The sequence below is a fragment of the Acomys russatus genome, chromosome 1 (genome assembly GCF_903995435.1).
Source record: "Acomys russatus chromosome 1, mAcoRus1.1, whole genome shotgun sequence".
In the NCBI taxonomy this organism is placed as follows: domain Eukaryota; kingdom Metazoa; phylum Chordata; class Mammalia; order Rodentia; family Muridae; genus Acomys; species Acomys russatus.
The window spans coordinates 84,092,128-84,113,098 of record NC_067137.1 but is presented as its reverse complement, the minus strand read 5'-3'; the positions used below and the strand labels follow the sequence as shown (position 1 = coordinate 84,113,098).

Here is a 20,971-nt window from a genome sequence, read left to right as displayed (position 1 = left end):
AGAAGTGTTATCAAGGGTATAGTCTAAAGTCCATTCTACAGCAGACTAGGCTAGTACAACAGGAGCCCAGAGCGGAAGACAAATCTGAAGACATTTCTAGGGGGAAGGAGCAGGCATGGGGGAGGGAGGGAAGGAAGGAGAGCTTTCCCAAATGCAAGAGAGATGAGGAGTCAACATGTGGCTGGCAGGAGTGAGACACTATTATAACGCTTACACAGATGTCAGGGTACGGAGATCTAGGGCAGAAAGAAGGGAGGGAGTATGGAAAAGGTAACACTCAAAAGTCTAAATAAAAACAAATGCACACATAATGGTTAAAACAAAAATAAAAGAAAATGTGGAACTCTTAATATTAAGTCTTAGCTTTAGGAGTGCAGAGTAAAGAAATAAAAAGTGGGAAAGAGACCAAAGTCTGACCTGAACAGATGAGACTGTGTTTATTAGCACAACACACAGCCAAGGACAACAATTTTGCTATGGAGAGAGCTAGTCAGGACTCTTAGAGGAGTGGGTGAGAGGCCTGCATATGAGGGAGGGTCATCCAGGTTAAAACATTTCTGAGAAATATCCAACCCCCTCCTGCTTTTGGAACTGCTTGCTCAAGCAGAGCAGGCTACTGTGAGAAATTGCCTGTCTCAACAAACAGTTCTCACTGATACAGATGTGGTTGATGGGAAATAGTTGAGCAGAGACCGTAAGGCTGGCTCAGGGGGGCTTCTGGTTTTCTGCAGCCAGGGCATTCTATCCTCACAGACCCTGGACACACAAAAACAAACAGACAGAGGAGGAGGGATGGCCTTTGTCTCTTTCTTAGCTGTTTCAAGCTGAGGAGAAGCATCTGTGGGAAGGGCAGTTCAGGGGTCTACTGAAAAAGAGGGTCCTCACCAGATGTGGTGACGCCTGGGAGCCAGAGGCAGGAGGATCTCTGTGAGTTGAGGGCAGCCTGGTCTACAGAGTAAGTTCCAGGATAGCCTGAGCTACACAGTAAGACTCTGTCTCATTAAAAATAAAAATAAAAAATAAAAATAATAAGGAAGGATCCTCTGGTCAATTAGCAGGAGGAGAGTTTTATGATGGATCATGTGACTTCCATCTTGCATTCTTTTTTTGGTTTTGGTTTTGGTTTTTGGTTTTTTGAGACAGGGTTTCTCTATGTATCCTTGGCTGTCCTGGAACTCACTCTGTAGACCACACTGGCCTCAAATTCACAGAGATCCACCTGCCTCTGCCTCCCTGAGTGCTAGGATTAAAGGTGTACGCCACCACGCCCAGCCCATCTTGCACTCTTTTTTTTTTTTTAATTTTTTTTTATTAATTTATTCTTGTTACATCTCAATGTTTATCCCATCCCTTGTATCCTCCCATTCCTCCCCCCCCCCTCCCATCTTGCACTCTTAAGGAAACTTTTGAAAAAGCATTGTTAGACGGTTGGAAACCGATGGTTTTTGTTACAGAACGAAACTGAGATTTGCCAAGAAAGGTGGAGAGAAGGGGAGAAGAGGAAGTGGGACAGACAGAGTGAGCCAGTGAGGTACATAGACAGGAGCTTGCATAAGGGGCGAAGAGGAGGGTTTGAACTGGGTCTCAGCACGACGTGGGTGTGTGTCAGGGTGAACTGTGTCAGGACAGGAAGGATGTCGGGAGGGCTGGTGAGCTGCGGGGGAGCCGTGCGTGGCAAAAGGCTGCAGAAAACAGCGCTGTCTTGGGAGGTCTGCAAGGGTGCAGGATCTGGGAAAGACTTGGTCATTGTGCAAAGATACAGCTGGAGAAAGGGGCGGGTCCACGGTGACTAGGGAGCAGGGTCCACGGTGACTAGGGAGCAGGGTCCACGGTGACTAGGGAGCAGGGTCCACGGTGACTAGGGAGCAGGGTCCACGGTGACTAGGGAGCAGGGTCCACGGTGACTAGGGAGCAGGGTCCACGGTGACTAGGGAGCAGGGTCCACGGTGACTAGGGAGCAGGGTCCACGGTGACTAGGGAGCAGGGTCCACGGTGACTAGGGAGCAGGGTCCACGGTGACTAGGGAGCAGGAGCGGCTCAGGACTGCTGGGCTGTAGTGGGCAGACAGACCCAGCAACTGGATGAGTAAGGGAAAGATGGGAAACCTGTTTAAAGAGGGGGACCCAGCTGTCTTATGTGAAGATGAAAGGCAGAAGTAGAGTTCATCAGAGGTTTATTTTGAAAAGTAAGTATGAGGACGCTAAGGAGGAAAGAGGTGGTCAAGAAGAAGAACCAGAGCAGAAGAGAGCAAAAAGCCCATCTACAGGAAGAGACCTGTGCTTACTGCAGGGCAACTCAGGAGGCAGAGGCAGGTGCATCTCTGAGGTCAAGGCCAGCCTGGGCTACAAAGTGAGGTCCAGGACAGCGAGGGATACAGAGAGAAACGCTTTAAAAAAAAAAAAAAACAGGAAAGATGGGGGCTGGAGAGACGGCTCAGAGGTTAAGAGCACTGGCTGTTCTTGCAAAGGTACTGAGTTCAACTCCCAGCAATCCCATGGTGGCTCACAACCATCTACAATGAGATCTGGTGCCCTCTTCTGGCGAGCAGATGTACATGCAGGTGAAATGATGTATATATAATAAATAAGTCTTAAAAATAAAATATAAAAAAAAAACAGGAAAGATGAAGGGGATAATTCAGGATAAACATGATCATGAAGGAGGGCCCCACCCCTACAGGACCAGTGGCATTATAAGAGAACACTTCACAGCTTTCTCCTTCATACTGTGAAGACACTGAGGAAAGCAAGCCATCTGTAAGCCCAGAAGAGAGAGGCCTCACCAGACACGGACATTGCTGCTACTGCCATCTTGGACTTTCAGCCTTCAGAAGTATAAATGAGCAAGCAAGTCTCTGGTACACACAGCCTTCCAGCCAGAGGTGTTTTGCTATGGCACCTGGGGCAGCCCACTGCAGCGTCCAGAGACCTCTGCGTAAGCAATGGAGAAAGCAAAGCAGAGAGGTTCTGCACTAGGGAACCATGAGCATCCCCTTGTGGTAAAGACGCCTATGTGGAATGTGGAGTGTTGACAGAGTTTTTGCCACCTAGACTCACAAAATATTGAGAGTTAGGCTTATGCACACAACCTCACCACAGGGAACTATAGACAGGAAGTAGGAATGTCTGTCTATAAAGAAAACTATCACCCCCTCCAAAACCCAAAGACTGAGTCCCCCATAAAATGTATTTGCGAATCACAGCCCTCCCTCCCTAATTCTCAAATGTGTGTGGACAACCAAGTCTAGTTTTAGAGAAGCAGAAAGGGGTTACTTCAACCATGTTTCCATAGAGGAAGAGAGAGTTTGTTTCTTTCGTTCTTTGCTTTGGTTTTTCCAGACAGAGTTTCAGGGTTTCTCTGTGTAATAGCCTGGAACTCTCTTTGAAGACCAGGCTGGCCTCGAACTCACAGAGATCCGCCTGCCTCTGCCTCCCGAGTACTGGGATTAAAACTGTGTGCCACCATGCCCAGCTCAAATTTATGTCCTAAAGCTCTTTGATATTTTGAAATTTTAAAGTCCTCAAAGGGGAAGCGCCTGGAACACATTGGCACAGGAAACAACTTCCTGAACAGAACACCAACAGCCCAGGCCTTAAGGTCAACAATTAAAAAATGAGACCTCATGAGTCTGAGAAGCTTCTGTAAGGCAGAAGACACTGTCTACAGAACAAAGCAACAGCCTACAGACTGGGAAAAGATCCTCACCAACCCTATATCTGACAAAGGTCTAATATCCAAAATATATTTTAAAAACTCAAGAAATTAAACACCACCAAAACAAATAACCCAATTAAGAAATGGGGCTCAAAACTAAACAGAGAATTCTCAACAGAGGAATATTGAATGGCTGGGAAACACTTAAGGAAATGCTCAATGTCTTTAGTCTTCAGAGAAATGCAAATCAAAACAACACTGAGATTCCATCTTACACCCATCAGAATGGCTAAGATCAAAAATTCAAGTGACACCACATTCTGGCGAGGATGTGGAGAAAGAGGAATACTCCTTCATTGATGTTGGGTATACAAACTGGTACAGCCACTTTGGAAATCTATCTGGCGCTTTCTCAGAAAAATGGGAATAGGGCTTCCTCAAGACCCAGCTATTCCACTCCTTGGAATATACCCAGAAAATTCTCCACCACACAACAGGGACATATGTTCAACTATGTTCATAGTGGCCTTATTCATAATAGTCAGAACATAGAAACAGCCTAAGTGTCCCTCAGTAAAAGAATGGATAAAGAAACTTTGGTACATTTGCACTACGGAATACTACTCAGCTATTAAAAACAAGGAATTCCCGAAATTTGTGGACAAATGGATTGAACTAGAAATGATCATAATGAGTGAGTTCACCCAGAAGCAGAAATGAGTCAAATGGTATATACTTACTTATATTTAGACACTAGCCCAAGGGGCATGTCCCATGAAAGTGGGTCAGAGGGGAGGACATCCTATTGGGACTTTACGTGAGAGAAGCATGGGAGAATGAGGAAATAGAAGGATCCAGAGGGTCCTAGAAACCTACAAGAAGAACATTATGATGGACAGATCGGGGCCCAGGAGTCCTGCTCAAACTATGGCACCAGCCAAGGACAATATGTGTAGTAAACATCGAATCCCTACCCAGATCTAGCCAATGGACAGGACATTCTCCACAGTTGAGTGGAGAGTGGGGACTGACTTTCACACGAACACTGGTGCCCCATATTTGACCACATCCCCTTGATGGGGAGGCCTGGTGGCACTCAGGGGAAGGATAGCAGGCTACCAAGAAGAGACTCGATACCCCATGAGCATATACAGGGGGAAGAAGTCCCCTCAGGAACAGTCATAGGGGAGGGGAGTAAGGGGAAGTGGGAGGGAGGGAGGAATGGGAGGATACAAGGGATGGGATAACCATTGAGATGTAATATGAATAAATTAACAAAATATTTTTAAATGTAAAAAAAAATATAAAGTCCCCAAAGAACTTCATCATTGTGAATTTTATTTCTCCAAATTTACTTTAATTAGATGGATATAAATTAATGAACAGAAAGTAAGTAAAGTATATACAACAATTTAACAGAACCTTATAATCTATATTTTTTCAAATTCATCTTTAAGACTTTGCATCATGAGGCACATCTGGAAGGTGAGCAGTGTATGAACAGTTCAACTGAATGTCAAATTAAGTGTTCATCTATTGCTGTGATAAAACACTATGACTAAAAGCAACTTGAGGAGGAAAGAATGTATCTCATCTTACAACTCTCAAGTCACACACCATCACTGAGGGAAGTTGGGGCAGGAACTCAAGGCAGGAGCCTAGAGGCAGAAACTGAAGCAGAGGCCATGGAGGATGCTGCTTACTGGCTTGCTCCCTGTGTCTTTGGTTTGGTTTGGTTTTTGAAACAAGGTTTCTCTGTGTGGCTCTGGCTGTCCTGGACTCACTTGGTAGACCAGGCTGGGCCTGAACTCACAGCAATCCACCTGCCTCTGCCTCCCGAGTGCTGGGATTAAAGGCATGTCCCACTGAGCCCAGCATGCTCCCTATGTCTTGATCTGCCTGCTGGGACCACCTGTCCCCAGAGAGCTGGTCCCTTCCGTATCAGTCATTAATCCAGAAAATGAACTAAAGACTTGCCTACAGGCCATCTGAGGGAGGCACTTTCTCAACTGTGGTTCTGCTTCCCAGGTAAGCCTAGCTTTTGTCGATTTGCTAAAACGACAACCAGGATGGTATTTATGACATAATCATTGTGACTTTTATTTGTCAATATTTACTGTATTTTAAATTGAAACAGAGGGGCTTTTTAAATGGAGAAAATAAAAATGAATAGTGTACTGGCTGTTGGATGAAAGAGCCTCACCATTCATGTCCCCTGTGGTGCACTCTTGAACAAACAGGAGTGACAACATAAATCCTATCTCATTACTATGAAAATAACTTTGACTCACAGACTATCTAAACATGTTGGAGACCACAACCGCATTCCTTGAAGGTCCAAAGATCACCTGAGACAGTAGTGCTTCCCAGGAGACACACAAATGGAATTTGGCAAATATTTGAGAAGTCACCATATGTAAGCCATGTTTTCTTGGTTTTGTTTTTAATTGATAAAGCTAAAGAAATGTCCCTAAAGGTAGCTATTTCCTTCAAGGACCATATAAGTAAGAATTAGGTCCAAAAAGTAACACAAATTTAGAGGTATAGGAAGATTTCCAATAGTGTCCAGATGGGAGAGTAGGCAAAGATGTCAAAGGGAAAACAGCATGTGATTTGGGCCCCAGTGGAGAAGAAGGCCTATTTAGATATAGTAAGGTCAAACTTCTTCCTTCTTACACATTTAGTGTGAACGAGTTCGCTACTTGAAATGGTTTTCTTCAAGGTCTAACTCAGTGTTTAACAATTTTGCCTTGATTGGGATGGCTATGTCTCTTTTACTAGCAGCTGTCAAGTGATCATGCCCAAAATTAAGGTTTTCCAGAGTATTGTGAAAGGCAAAACAAACCAGCTTTCACCACCACCAAACTCTTTAAAAATACTTTCATGTTCTAAACTCAGGGTCAATCATTTAAAAGAATGTACCCAACTGGGCAGGGAGTGGGGAGAACAGTAGCAGAGTGCTGGCCTCACTCTTGGGAAGGCCTCGGTACAAACACCACCACCACCGCTGCCAAAACTGATTTTTTTATAAAAAAACATCCAGAGGTGTCACAGAGTAGTCAGAGACTGGCTAGTGTCTCTCTTCTTAGAAAGTCAAGAACAATAATCTGAAATGAGAGGGCTGGAGAGATGGCTCAGAGGTTAACAGCACTATCTGCTCTTCCAGAGGTCCTGAGTTCAATTCCCAGCAACCACATGGTGGCTCACAACCATCTATAAAGTAACCTGATGCCCTCTTCTGGTAATCAGGTGTACATGCAGATAGAGCACTCATAAACATAAAAATAAAATTTTAAATGTTAAAATAAATATGAAATGAATGAAGTAATTGAGAGTATACAACATACATACACTGAGCCTTAGAACTTTAAGTAGGATCAATAAAATGGCTTAGTAGGTAAATGCTCTTGCTGTCCAGTTTGATGGCCCAAGTTCCATTCCTAGGCCCTCGGGCCTTAATATGTGCCATGGCATGTGTGTGCACACACACACATACACACATACATATGCAATAAATAAATAACAAATAAATAAATAAATGGAATAAATATAATTTAAACATCAAGTGATATCCTCTCTTCTCCAGAATCCCTCACACATTGGTGAAGTACCCTGGTGTCCATTAGCCCCAGGAGAAAGAGAATTATTTTGACAACAGCAATTATTTCAGAAGTTAGCAGCCAATGTTATTGTCTATAGTTGGGAGTCATGCCTACAAACTGCTTTATGCAAAAAACAACAACAGAGATGAGGAGACAGCATTGCTGCAACTGTACTACGTAAGCCTTCAGCATCCATTTCCTAAGAAACTTTCTTTTTTGGGTCAAGTGTGTAAGAGTGTGTGTGTATGTGTGTGTGTATGTGTGTGTGTGTGTGTGTGTGTGTGTGTGATTTGTGTGCTAAATGATCAATTACAAAACACATCGCATCCAGGTGGTGGTGGCGACCGCCTTTAATGTCAGCACTCGGGAGGCAGAAGCAGGCGGATTTCTGTGAGTTCGAGGCTAGCCTGGTCTGTATAGCCAAGGCTACACAGAAAAACCCTGTCTTGAAAGCCAAAAACAAAAACAATTGCAGTGCACTTCTAAACAGGGCAAGGGAAAGGTGCTGGGGTACAAGAGGAGAGGGTCGTTCTCCATCCTGCTCACCACAGAGAGCCGGGGCGTGGGGGGGCTGGCTGAAGACACCCTAGTTACTGGCACTCTACAAAACTGAGAGGACAGGCCACATGTATCTACCAAAACACAAAGGAATCACAGAAGCAAAGAAGAAAGTGGATGAGTTCGCACATGGACTGGAGAAGGGGGTAGGTGGGAGGAGGAAGAGGAGGAGGGAGAGGAGGAGGAGGGAACTGGGAATGCAAAGGCAGGGCCTGCCACAGCCAAATTCTAAGGAGAGATTGCTCTCAGAAGACCTAGAGGGATAAGGCCAGGACCAATGGAGCCATCAAGCTGATAAGGTCACATGAGTGACGTGCTCCCCAACAGGACAGATGACAATTCCCCTGCACTTACCGACATCACTGGAGGGGCTTATGTGAGACTTCAGAGACAGGTGGCATGGAACCGGGGAAGTGACCTGAAATCGAACCCATCCAGTACCCATCAATCACACCCAAAAGAAAGCCAGACCATAAGTCCAATGAGATCATCACTGCAAATCAGCATAGAAGTCTCTGGAACTTGTGGATCCTCTCAGAGCCCAGCTCTGAACTCTCTCAAGGTCACTAGCATTGTGTCCATCAGCACATGCACCATTAAATGCACACCTGCACAGTACACAAGCACACTTACACAAAACAATTAAAATGGGAGAAGATGACGCTGTGATTAATGCTTCTATTTAAAATCCAGAGCTTGGCACCTTGCGTGGTGTGTTCTAGAGTCTTATGCTTCGGAACAGAACATTTGGTCTTCATTTTATATTCTTCCCAGTAATAGAATTAATCACTTGGTATACCCTATTTCTGGATTGTTATTGTGAAACTAGCTATAAGCTATGGGAAGCATCTTGTAGGAAGAAAACACCTACTATGTGACAGGAGGTTTGCACCATCTCATTTGCTTCACTTAGGTCCCAGGAGTGGAGTAAGTAAGGTCCTCTAGGAAGGCGACTTAGCTGAACTCATCAAGCCAGAGCTCAGAGCTCAGACACCTCTGAGTCCAAGCAGAGGTCCCTCCCACTCAGCTCAGCTAGCCAGGCTTCTGAGATGCCCGAGTTGCACCATCTGAAAACCCAGTTGTGATTGGTAGATTGTGTTGAGAGTGTTCTCTTGACATAAGCCAGGGGAGTTTTCCCCACAGGGTTTGGATTTAAAAAAAAAAAAAAAAGCATTTTATGAATCTTAACCTTCACTGCACTGTGAGTCACACTAAAAAAGTGTGACTTCCTGCCTTCCTAAAATCAGAATCCAAAGAATGTCGCACTCTTGACGATATGAAAATCTACGCTGCTAAGAACCAGACATTGATAATTGATTTTAAAAAGAAATCTATTTTAGAGGGATGGCATCCAGCCACAGCTGTAAATGCCCTAACATGAGATGTGCAGCATCCTTCAGGAAGGAAACCACACAGAACTTCACAGTGTGTTCCAAAAAACACCCCCCAGCACTAGGGCAGGGGTCTCCACCTCTGGGTAACAATCCTTTGTGGGTGAGTAAGAACGACCCTTTCACAGGGGTGGCCTAAGACCATCAGAAAACATAGATATTCACATTATGATTCGTAACAGTCGCAAAAATAAGTTATAAAGTAGCAATGAAATAATTTTATGGTTGGGGGGGTCACCACACCACAAGGAACTGTGTTAAAGGGTCACAGCATTAGGAAGGTTGAGAACCATTGCACTAGAAAGAGCTGTCACTGTCCAGTTTATTGTGTAGATAGGCACTGCCGATTGGAATCTCAAATGTGTTTATCAATACATGATGCGAAATAGCAGTTAGTGACTAAATGGCATAGTAATGGCCTAAGAGTAAGTGTTATGCAAACCTACCATGCTCAGGAAGAGGCCTAGTCCTCCTAAGAAAGATGGCCCATTGCTGTTATGAAACATCTAGGACACATTCCATGTGCATTTAGAGAGTCAAGTCAGTCACGAAAAATGATCAATGCAAGTTACCAACTCGAAATGCCAAGCAGAAATTAAAGCAAGTAGGATTCAAGTCACATGGTATGGAAAGGTGTTTACTCATATTAACTTCCAGGACGCTTTATTGGTACAACGTCAACTCAGAATACTGTGTCCATCCCTTCCTTACGTTGTCTTTGAAAATTTCATTCTTGGTTTAAAAAAAGCAGAAATAGGAGCTTGGAGAACAGGACAAGAACCAGCAACTTCCCAGACCTTCCCTTCCGCACTGCTGGTGGCTACCTAGGCTTAGTCACGCTCACACTGAAAGAGCATGAACACAACAGCAGCTCGCTTCCCCAGACTTCTTGTTGCTGGTACATGACGCTAACCATACCTGAAGGTTGGCACCTAACCGAATTGCTGCTCAACTGTGACAGGCCCAGTACAGGAAGCAAGCGTACACACGGGTGCACCGAAGCCTCAACAGCTAATGGAACCACGTCTGGACTTGTTTTCAAAGCACCTGTATTAAGTCAGGAGCATGGCAGTGGATGTAACAAGATACTTTTGGGAGTGGGGGGCGCACTAGGGTACATGGAGGTCCACTGTATTTGTATGCACATAACATTTTCCCTAATAGAAAGCTAACATTGTGCCAAACCCAAATCAAGAGTCCATAATTATGAGTGTATTCAAAAGCTAAATCTAAAACATTAATCCAGAATGGGTGAAATACAAATCTACGTCCCAAAAACTTACAAAGAAAAGTGAAAGAATAAAGCAGGGAGCTTACCAAGTGACATCTTGCTACACTTGTTAGCCTTTTCTTGCTCATATGACACGCATACACACACACGCACATACACGTTTGTGTTTCCCCACAGCATTTGAGATGTAGTTGCTAAGTACCTCAGCTTCCACTAATGAGAAATACATTTCCACTTTAGAGTGTGATAAAAAATATAAGATTTGTAAAAGTTGACATTGATGCTATTTACCTCGTATATTAACATAGCCACTGACTGATCTCACCAACTATCACAACGCCGTCCTCTATAGCATTGTTCTTCCTGGTCCAGTCTTTAATCTCAAACCCCCCCATTGCCCTGGCTGTGTCTTTAGCATGGATCGAGCCTCAGCTGTCTCACACGACATTAACATTTACAGAACGTACCTTGGTTAGGGTTTATCTGGGCTTTTCTGGTGTCCCCTCATGATTAGAATTAGGCTGTACATTGTTGGTTAAGTGGCATCCATCTTTCCCCACCACTTCCTGTCAGGATAGCAGCTTGTCACAATTCTTTATTTAAGATGACATATTTCAGGACCTGCCACTGTAAAACTACTATTTACTTTTTTGTTTTACAATTAATGAGAAATCTGTGAGGAAATTCTTTAAGAATTTAAGTATTCTGTTTGCCTAAGGTTTTCTATTGCTGTGATGAAACACCATTGACTAAAAGCAAGTTAGAGTGAAGGGGTTTTTGGTTGGTTTTTTGTTTTGTTTTATTTTGTTTTGTTGGGGGTTTTTTGTTTGTTTGGTTTGGTTTTGGCCTTATGCTTCCAAACGGCTGATCGTCATCAAAGGAAGTCAGGACAGGAGTTCAGACAGGGCAGGAACCTGGAGGCAGCAGCTGATGCAGAGGCTATGGAGGGATGCTGCTTACTGGCTTGCTCCTCGTACCTTGTTCAGCCTGCTTTCTTATAGAACCAGGGGCATCCTTTAGTGAGAATTCTGGAATGTTGACTTCTCTTTAAAACACAGAAATATTATAAGAATATTGTTTTTGTTTTAATCCCAGGTGGAGGGGGGATACAGGGCTGCTTTGCAGCAGCTGGCTATGATTTGCCTTGCGCTCTAGCAAAAGCATGGTTTTGCCAGCTGCAAATAGTTTCATCCACTGTGTGACATTAGGAATTCTGGGAATGTTTCAGAGGATGTAAAAATGCTAGGGCCCCAAGAGGTGGGGTTGGTGGTCAGTGGTCAATTCAGGGGAGAGGGTGTTGCAGTTTGTTAGTAATTGTACTCAAAGAAACAAGAAAAAGAAATTAAATTAAAAGATCTCTGTCTCTTTCCCCCTCTGTCCTTTCTCTCCTATCTAGTGATAGGGGGTGAAACAGGATGTGGGGAGGATAATGGGTGGGAAAGAGAAGAACCCATAAAATAGCTACATCCAGCTACAGTATCCGGCACACAATGGGCTTGAGCCCTCCCCCACCAACCACTAATTAAGAAAATGCCCTACAGCTCCATCCTGCCTCCTCTAAGATGACTCTAGCTTATGTGAAGTTGACATAAAACTCGCAGCACACTGCTAGTTCTTACACACTAGTTCCTCTTCAAGCCTTTACACACTAGCTCAGGAGCCACAGGTGGGTCTTGCTTGAAGTGATTATAGCTGCGAGGTTCATCCAGACACAACATGTTTTCTGCAGGAGACACCATTGCTGATGGGTTTTCTAAGTTTCCAGGCAGGTTGTCATTTCCTAACTCTGCCTATGGTTTTAGTTGCCATCATTTGTAAATGTCTTAAGAATTACTGGGATTGGAGATAATCTTACTCAATAATGAGTCGGTTTTCACTCAGGCAACTTTCTTTTAAGATCTACACACTCTGCTAGAACATGCTGAGCACCCTCTGGCAATGAACCCCCAACTTTACCTGCCAGGGCCCTGCACTTACCCCCTCCTACCCCAGCTCACTCACGTCCCTCCATACTGAAAGGAGTAGAAATTGCTGATGGTGTTGGAAAGATGGAAATGAAAGAAGCTGGAGGTTGCTGGGAGAAAGACAGGAGGTGGGAGTGGGGGCGGGGCATTGCTACTGGTAAATATTGCCTATTGGTGAGCAGCGATCAGCTTCTGAACAGGCCAGGCATAAATGACTTAAGATCATTCATGTAATAGATTAGGAATGACCCAAGGAGACCAGAAGAATTCCTTAAGATACAAAATACTCATCAGTAACATCTCTAGAGACCCAGTGACTCAAAAACTGCCCGAGATTTCTGGGGATTAATTCAGTTAGCTATTTCCAACAACTTGAAACATACCTGCTGTTCCTGAGAATAATTTATTCTTTTTCTTTCTTTCTTTCTTTCTCCCTTTCTTTTTCTCTTTCTTTCTTTTTTAGAATATTTCACTTGTTCTTTGACAATTTCACATTTTTATACAGTATATCTTGAATGACTTTTTCTTTTTAAAAAACTTATTTTTAAAAATTATATGTGTGTGTATGTGTCTGTGAGGGGGTGTCTTCTGATGTTTGAAGGTACCTTCAGAGACCAGAAGAGGGTTTGGGACATCCTGGAGCTGGAGCTACAGGACTGGGAGCAGCCCAGCATGTGTGCTGTAAACTGAACTTGGGTCCTTCAGAAGAGCAGTACGTACTGTCAAGCGAAAAGCCATCCATCTCTCCAGCCTCTTGAGAATTTTTATTTTATTTTATTATTTATTTGTATTTGGGAGCTGAGGCACCAGACAGGGTTTCTCTGTATAACCCTGGCTGTCCTGGAACTCAGTCTGTCTAGCAGGCTGGCCTCGAACTCAAAGATCTGCCTGTCTCTGCCTCCTGAATGCTGGGATTAAAAACATACACCACCACTCCCCAGCTGAGAAAATTTACTCTTAAAGGCAGATTATAGGCACAGCCCCTCCCACACACACATATATAAACATGTACACATACAAATGCACCTTCCCAAAAAAATCAGACCACAGTGATTCAAAAATAAGGATCTGTTATAAAAAGTATTAATAATGCAACAAATGTCATAAAGGAGGAAAGAAAAATAGAAAAACACCTCACGCTCAAAAACCAAAATTATCTGAAATACCCATTACATTAAACACAGCTTAAATACCTCTGAGTGCCACCACTTAGAAAGAAAACCTAGCTACTTAATTATTTCCTAATAACTTACAGGAAACCAACTGAGATTCTCATCTTATCTGATTCTCTGGAAACTTTCCTTCGAACTCTGAGCTCTCCGGACACAGGGCTCTCTCTCCAGGTCACACACTCTCTGTGCGTAAAGACTGCTTTCCAAGCAAATAGTTTTTAAACACCTCTGCCATACATATCCCCACATGCTATATTCCCAGAGAAGGCCTTTCTGGGCCCGTTCCAAGAATGGCTGGAGCACAGCAGTCTGCACTTGCCTGGCTGTATAGCTGGGGCTTTTCCATCACGAGAGAAATGGAGGGAGGCAGAAAAGTACAATAAAAGCAATCAGCTAACAGCAAGGTAGCTCGTGCTTGATGCATCCCAGTGAGGCCATTCCACTCACTGCACAATGTCCCCACTTGCCTCTCACCTGAAGAGCTGACTTAGGACTTCTGTATCACCAGGACTTGTTAATTACCATTTACACAAATAAAGCCAAGTGTAATTATTTCTTACTTTGTTGATGGAAACCTCAATCTATCATTTCTTCCCTAGACCCTCTGTCCCCAAATGACTACACTTTTGTATATACAAGCAGAACCGAGAGCAAAAGGCTTGGTCTCTATTAGTTAATGTTATGCTAAACACCTGATCTGCCTTGTTAACAGCAGGGAGGGCACCTTGGTGCCTCCACATGAAGAAAATGACCACACATGGAAGATGGGAGAAAAATTACACCCTTACCGTTTCGCTTTGTGTGCCCACCACTTTATGAGATCTCCATTGCTTTACAGGGTATAGCAGTCTTGCCATATATATGTGTATATACACACACATAGTTACACATACATATACACGTACTTTTTTTGAGACAGAGTTTGTAACTTGACATCTGCCTGCCTCCACTCAAGTGCTGGGATTACTGATATGGGCCCTCACATCCAACAGCCAGGTCATAGTTTTAAGGATTGGGATAGGGCCACAATCTCACTGCTCATGTGTGTGAGAGATAATAAAAGGCATATCTTTTAACTAAAAAATTTACATCTCTGTACTGTATCCAATCTGTGTTCTTGGCTGGATAATGATTCATTTAAAGAAAAATAATGAAATTTTGACCATTACCATCCACCTCTGTCCCCACTCACCTCTCAAAATTGCCTTATAAATGGTGTCTGTGATCACATGGTACGTTCAGTAAATGAAGTACCTACTGTGTGACATGACTATTACTGAATGAAGAACCTACTATGTGCCAGATTTATTACTGAGGACTTCGAGGCTAAGTCTAAGACAAGTATAACTGGATGTTTTACTCTGCACACCTTTTGAGGTTCCACCAACAGGCCTCAAGCTCCAGCTACATGTAATTAGTTTCGTTAGCGGTAATCCTAATTTCCAAAAACAACAGCAAAGACGCCAAGATGCCAACAGCAGGCCAGCCGGAAACCTTCCCATATTTCCAGTCTTTGATCTCAACCTTTCCTCTCTGCACGCCCCTCCATGGCAACCAGACAAGGTCTCTGGCTTCAGGATCCGGGAACAGAGCCCAAAGGGGCCGCTGGCAGGAGGAGGGAGTGCCAATCTGGCCCAGAACTCCTAGAGAACCTTGAACTCACAGCGCCCCAATACCGGGCTCCCTAAAATCTGGCTCTGGGCCTGGAGGCAGTCCTCAAAGAGCTGTGAGGCCCAGCTCCGCTGCCTCCGTGCATCAAGTGTCCCCCTCCAGTCAGGTGCTGCATCCCTTCTGAGGCATCCTCGGACCTCCCGCCCTCCCCAGTTCTGCCCCGCAACACCAGGTGATGGGCATGGTGACAAGGGCCGGCTCGGGAGATGGGGTAGCCGGATGCTGCTCCCTCGAGCCAGGCACAAAAGCAGGCGCGCGCGGGAGGAGAACTTGCCAGCCCCCCGATGCCTTGGCCTCCCGGGGATCCCCACACTTACTGTCAGCCGCCATGGTCGCGCCGGGGGTTGCGGGGCGGCCGCCAGCGGCTGGGGTACCCACGCCGCGCCCGGCCGCGCGCGCTCTCGGCAGGCCCCCGCGCGCTCGGGGCCGCGACGCGCACAGACGCTCCCGCCGCGCGCCCCCGCCGCGCCGCCCCGCGCCCCGAGGTGTCTCCCAGCTGGGTCGCCCCCGCCGGCGTCCCCACACCCGAGCAGAGCTTGGTCAGCCAGCAGCCGGACCTGCCCTACCCCGCCCACCCCGCAGCAGCATCTCTCCCAAAAACAAAGCAGCCATCAACCTAGCCCGCTCCTCTCCAGGTACCTCGCCCGCGCTAATCGTTCTATTCGCCAGCTGCACACTCGTTTTCCTGTCTCGCTTTTTAAAACTCATCCAGGCCTGGTGCTTCTTTCCAGCAGTGTCGACCCTGAGCCCCAGCTGAAAGGACCAAAGCGGGGGAACAGGTGGGTGAGAGAAGCAAGAATCATCCAGGTGCCTCCAGGGTGTGAGCACAGAGACTCACCCTGAGTTCCACTCATCTTCTCAGCCCTATGATTAGTAGGCTCTCAGCTATCTATTAGATGAGTTAATGGGGGACTATAACTGGAAACCTGTGTGAATTAATGAGTGAATAAGTGTCCAAATAACTAACTGGATGTGAACTGGATGGACGACTAAGGGCTGGATAATTGTGGGCCAGGCCACAGGCTGGTCAGGTGACTTGTATTAAAGGACCAGCACACAGAGAAAGTCAGACAGTATTGCCTCAAGGGCCATCTTGGTTAAAAGGACTTTCAAATGAGTCCACCTGTGGGCGTTTGTATGCCTTACATCTCACTGAAGGCTGTAAACCAATTACTGAAAGATTCTTGCCATATTTAGAGAACGGTAGCAAATAACAAGCCGCTGCCGCCGCCACATAGGAAAGCATCAAGTGGCCTAAGGTGTACGCGCAGGAAGCCACGGCACTGTGCATTTGGTCCAGTTTGAAGCTGCTTGTTCAACACAAACAGTAAGGATGCCAGTGGGCGTCGTCCCAGGCATGACTGAACACCAACACGATTCAGGAGTAAGGCAGCGTCAGAAACAGCTGCCATGCAGCCAGGTGGGCAAAGAAAGGTACCGGAGAACAACGAAGGAGCACTGTCTGACCAGTCCACGGGTGTGTGGGTGAGGGGGTCAGCACCGTGAGGATGAGCCACATCCACCCTCCATACTGCGGGCCTGGGACTTGCCTTTTAATCTGCTGATAGCATACAGGTTCCTCAAAGCTAAGAAGCTCAGACACCAGGCTCATGTTTCAGTTACACCAATCCTCTATCGTAGGCCACCAAGAGAAGAAACAACACAACAAAACCATGAAATAGGCTGGCGGGGGTGGGGGGGGGGGGGAGGAGGAAGAAAAGCATTAAAAATGACCCAAGAACTATAACCTATTTGAAGCTCGCAAACCTCGAAGTTAAGGTTTTTTGAGAAGCAAGATGGAGAGGTGGCTTTGGCTCAAAGGGGCAGAACATTTATGAAGCTGTTTACAAATTAATCAAAGTGCTGTTCTAATGAGAATAAGGATGGTGACCCAGCCTGTACTTCACAAGTGACACGCGAGGCAGTGGAGACAAATGTCAGCTAGTGGGCTTCAAAGACAGGGAGGGCCCAAGTATGACAGTCTCCCAAGAGGCCTGCCAGTAAATGAATGCAGACGGTGTCAAGACAGCAAAGTGATATGAAGTTTATTGTTTTAAGATAAATGATTGTTCTACAAACTAGATAATCCACACATCCAAATATGTTCAAGAAAACAAAATTTGTTTTTTCCCCCCGTGTAATCAAATTTGTCTTCTGACCCAAGTGCCTGTTCTACCTATTGTTAGGAAACTTGATTTCCTCACTTTAGAGGCATTTCCATGAATCCAGGTTTGTCTGGGGTAATTCCTTCTCCACTGAGAGGTCACATGGAAGTTTGGGGGTAGGCAGTGGGTTGGTGCATTGAAAGGCATTGGGTACCATTTGTCTTCATCAAGCTGTGACTCTTCTTGATATAGTTGTATCTGCCACACAGCCACAGGCTGCATGCAGCCAAAGAGAGCTACGGATGTGGCCAAACACAACACGGTAAGCTGACTTTAAATGTGTGTGTGTTTGTGTGTGTGTGAGAGAGAGATTTTTAATCTTGTTTTTATGAACTTTGTAGATAATAGCATCATATCACAGTGTCAAAATGTTGGACACACATGGTGTACCATGGAGATCTCAGTCATGGATGGCCACCAGTTACCAGTTCATGCATGTGATAGCCACCTCCAAAGTCCTCACAAGTGGGACTTTTTCTCTCTGACTTTTTCATTGCTCTTGAGGGGAAGCACATGGCTATTTGCCCATGCCATTCTGAGCAGACGGGAAAATCTATGGAGTGTCAAGGCTGTTCTCACAGACCACACAACTATTTCTTTTCTTTTCTTTGTAGTGTTTTTATTATATTTCTTACTGGTCTGGGGACATGCCATAGCACGCATGTAGAAGTCAGGGACAACTTGCGGGGAGCCAGTTCTGTCCTTTAACCATGTTGGTTCCTGAGCTCAAACTCTGATTGTCAAGTTGCGGTACAGGTGTCTTTGCCAGCTAAGTCATTTCTCCGGCCTGTAACACACGTTTCTTATTCCTTTACCATGTGGGGAAGGAAGGGGCTTCTGCATAGTGGGCCAACAAACAAAAGTGTGTAATGTGACATAAGATGAGTGTCAGTTTTCACAGCCTATATGGACGTTTTACCACTCACCCTTGTTCATGAAAATAGATGTTCTCTCTAAGCGATCATGGGATGACTTTGGCTGCATGCAACTACGCAGCATTAGCTTAAACAATGAGAATCTCACCTGAAACGTCACAAGGGATCCAGAGGTAATGGTCTCACACTTGGTAATATCAGTGAGAACCCAGAGTCTCTGTGTGCCTACTGGGCCAGCCTCAGCCTCAGCTCTGTCCTCACGGTCACATGAAGCTGCAGCAGCACAAAGCTTGAGGGTTTCCTTCTCATCTTTTCCTTTTCTTTTTCTTTGTTTCTTAAAGACGAGCTCTTGATGTGTAGCCCCGGCTGCCCTGGAACTCACAAGGCTGGCCTCGAACTCATAGAGATCCTCCTGCACTGGGATTAAAGGCATGTAACACTATGCCTGGCCCATCCTCTTTCTATCAGAGGTGAAAATCATTTTGGCTGTGGCAGAGGCTGGAAAAGTAAGTGTCTGTTACTTTCAGCTTCTGGTGCAGATGATAGGTTCTGCCAGTGAGGAGGAAACAGGCAGGGGTGCCACTGTCCTCTCATCCCCCACGGGACCTCACTCAGCACACTGATCTCCTTTATGCTGAAAGCCTTCCCCCACCCCAGGGATCAGGGAGTCCCTCTCCTAAGGGGCTAGAAAACAGACGCTTTAACATCCTGCATTCTTGCAAGTCTGTGTGTTGTAGTTGACTCCAGCCTTTGAAGTTAAAAGCCAAGACTTGGGCTCTTTTTGTCCCTTTACAAAAACCTAAGACTAACATTAAGAACATTTGTTCCAGAGGACCCAAGTTCAGTTCCTAGCATTCACATGGTGACTCACAACTGTCTGTTCCAGGAGATCTGACGCCTTTTGATGCACATACCAATATACAAGGAAAACAGGCATATATAGATAAAATAAATATAAAAACAAAAACCAACCTTAAGATGATAAATTCCAAACTCTAGCTAGAGGTGGGAGACTTATCTGGTAAGTGAAACCACACAAGAATGCAAACAGCAGTCAATGCTGAGCTTAGATTATGGTGTGCTTATAAAGGGAGGAGAGAGAGGGAGAGAAAAGAGAGGGAAGGGGAAGGGGGGAAGGGAAAGAATGAATGAGGATATGACCAGGCAGCAAAGTAAAGTGGAATATAATTAGAAAATAGGGCAAGAATGAACTCCAAGGACACACCCTCTATGAACTACACCTTACAATGAGGGCCCAACATGCCACTTCTCACAGCCCCCAAATGGGATCATTTATGAATCCAGGAAGTTATTGATGTACTTACTAAGACAGAGCCCTCATGCTGTAGTCATCTCTAGAAATGCGGTGAGGGCTCGCCTAGAGTTAAGAGCCGAGAAGCAGAGAAGCAAGGCAGCTCTTTAGGAGCACGGGACAGAAGTGTGTGCTTACTAAACCCTGAGTTAGGCAGCCAGCCACAGAATCAGGGAGTTGGAGGGCTGACAGGGGCCACAGTGGAGACGAGCAGAGGCAGAGAGAAAGCTGAGGAGGCCAGAGTCTGAAGACCTTAAGGATGGCAAGGAGGAGTGGGGGGCGGGGGGGAGGAGGGCAGACTAGCTGCTGGGGGGGCGGGGACAGGGTTAGGATAACAAAGGAAGGGTAGGAGCAAGCATTTTTATTTAAAATGTCCTTGCTGCCTGGCATGGTGTACAACTCTGGCTGCACAGGCAAGAGCTTCTCTGTAAGTTTCAGGCCAGCCTGGTGGACATAGCGAGTTCCAGGCCAGCAAGACCTACACAATGAGAGCCTGCTTATAAGTAAATATTCTTGCTAAGGTAATTTGAGTTGGAGTTTGGATGAAACCACACGTTTTACTTAAGTTCAATTCAACAAAGCAGGATAGGTCTCTCTCATATGGGACCTCTGGCCCTTGATCTGTGTCCACTTCCTGTTGGCTCTGTCACCACTCTGGCTATGAATAAGAAATAAGGCCAGTGAAGGGTGGAGGGCTGTGGTCACTGCAGAGTGAAGGTGTTACAACTATTGATGGTTAAAGTAGCCGTCACCTGTCTGTCACAGTCTGTGAAACTAAAGGTATTTTAAGTACGATTTGTGTGTGGCTCCTGTTAGCTACTGGCATTTTATCTGACACAAGAAGAGAACAAAGTTTGATTATTTCTTTTGTAAGAACCAACTTTTGGGAACTGGTGAGATGACTCCATGTGTTAAGAGCACTGGCTGTTCCTCTAAAGGGTCAGAGTTCAATTCTTAGCACCCACATGGCAGCTAACAACCGTCTGCAACTCCAGTTCCAGAGGCTCCTGTGCCCTCTTCTGGTCTCGATGGGCAGGGCACATATGCAGTGCACAGACATATATGGAGGCAAAGACTCCTATATATAAAATAAAACATTTTAAAAGAATTTACTTTTGACTTTCATTAGATGTCTTCATCTCTTTGTAGTAGTATCTAAGTCAACAAACTCAAATGCTTCATAACATGCAATTATGATAGATTGTGGTAACTGAAACATATGGGTTTTTTAAAAAAAATATAGCCATTAGATAACAAATACCATTATGCTCTAGTTTAACCCTTGCAAATCATATTGGGAATGGATAGGGGCTAATGAGGTTGAATTCTCATCTAGGTGAAAGGGCCTCCTGCGTGCTGTTTTCTAAAACTGGGAA

The 20,971-nt window shown here is 45.2% G+C and overlaps 1 protein-coding gene across 1 annotated transcript in view; it reads right to left on the bottom strand.

The window, feature by feature from the left end:
* Syt16 (synaptotagmin 16) overlaps positions 1–15,639 on the bottom strand; it is a 241,820-nt gene extending 226,181 nt beyond the window's left edge. The window contains exon 1 of the mRNA XM_051147612.1: positions 15,561–15,639. The gene's annotated coding sequence lies outside the window, so the exon portion shown is untranslated. The remainder of the gene's footprint in view (positions 1–15,560) is intronic.
* Positions 15,640–20,971: the final 5,332 nt, after the last annotated feature.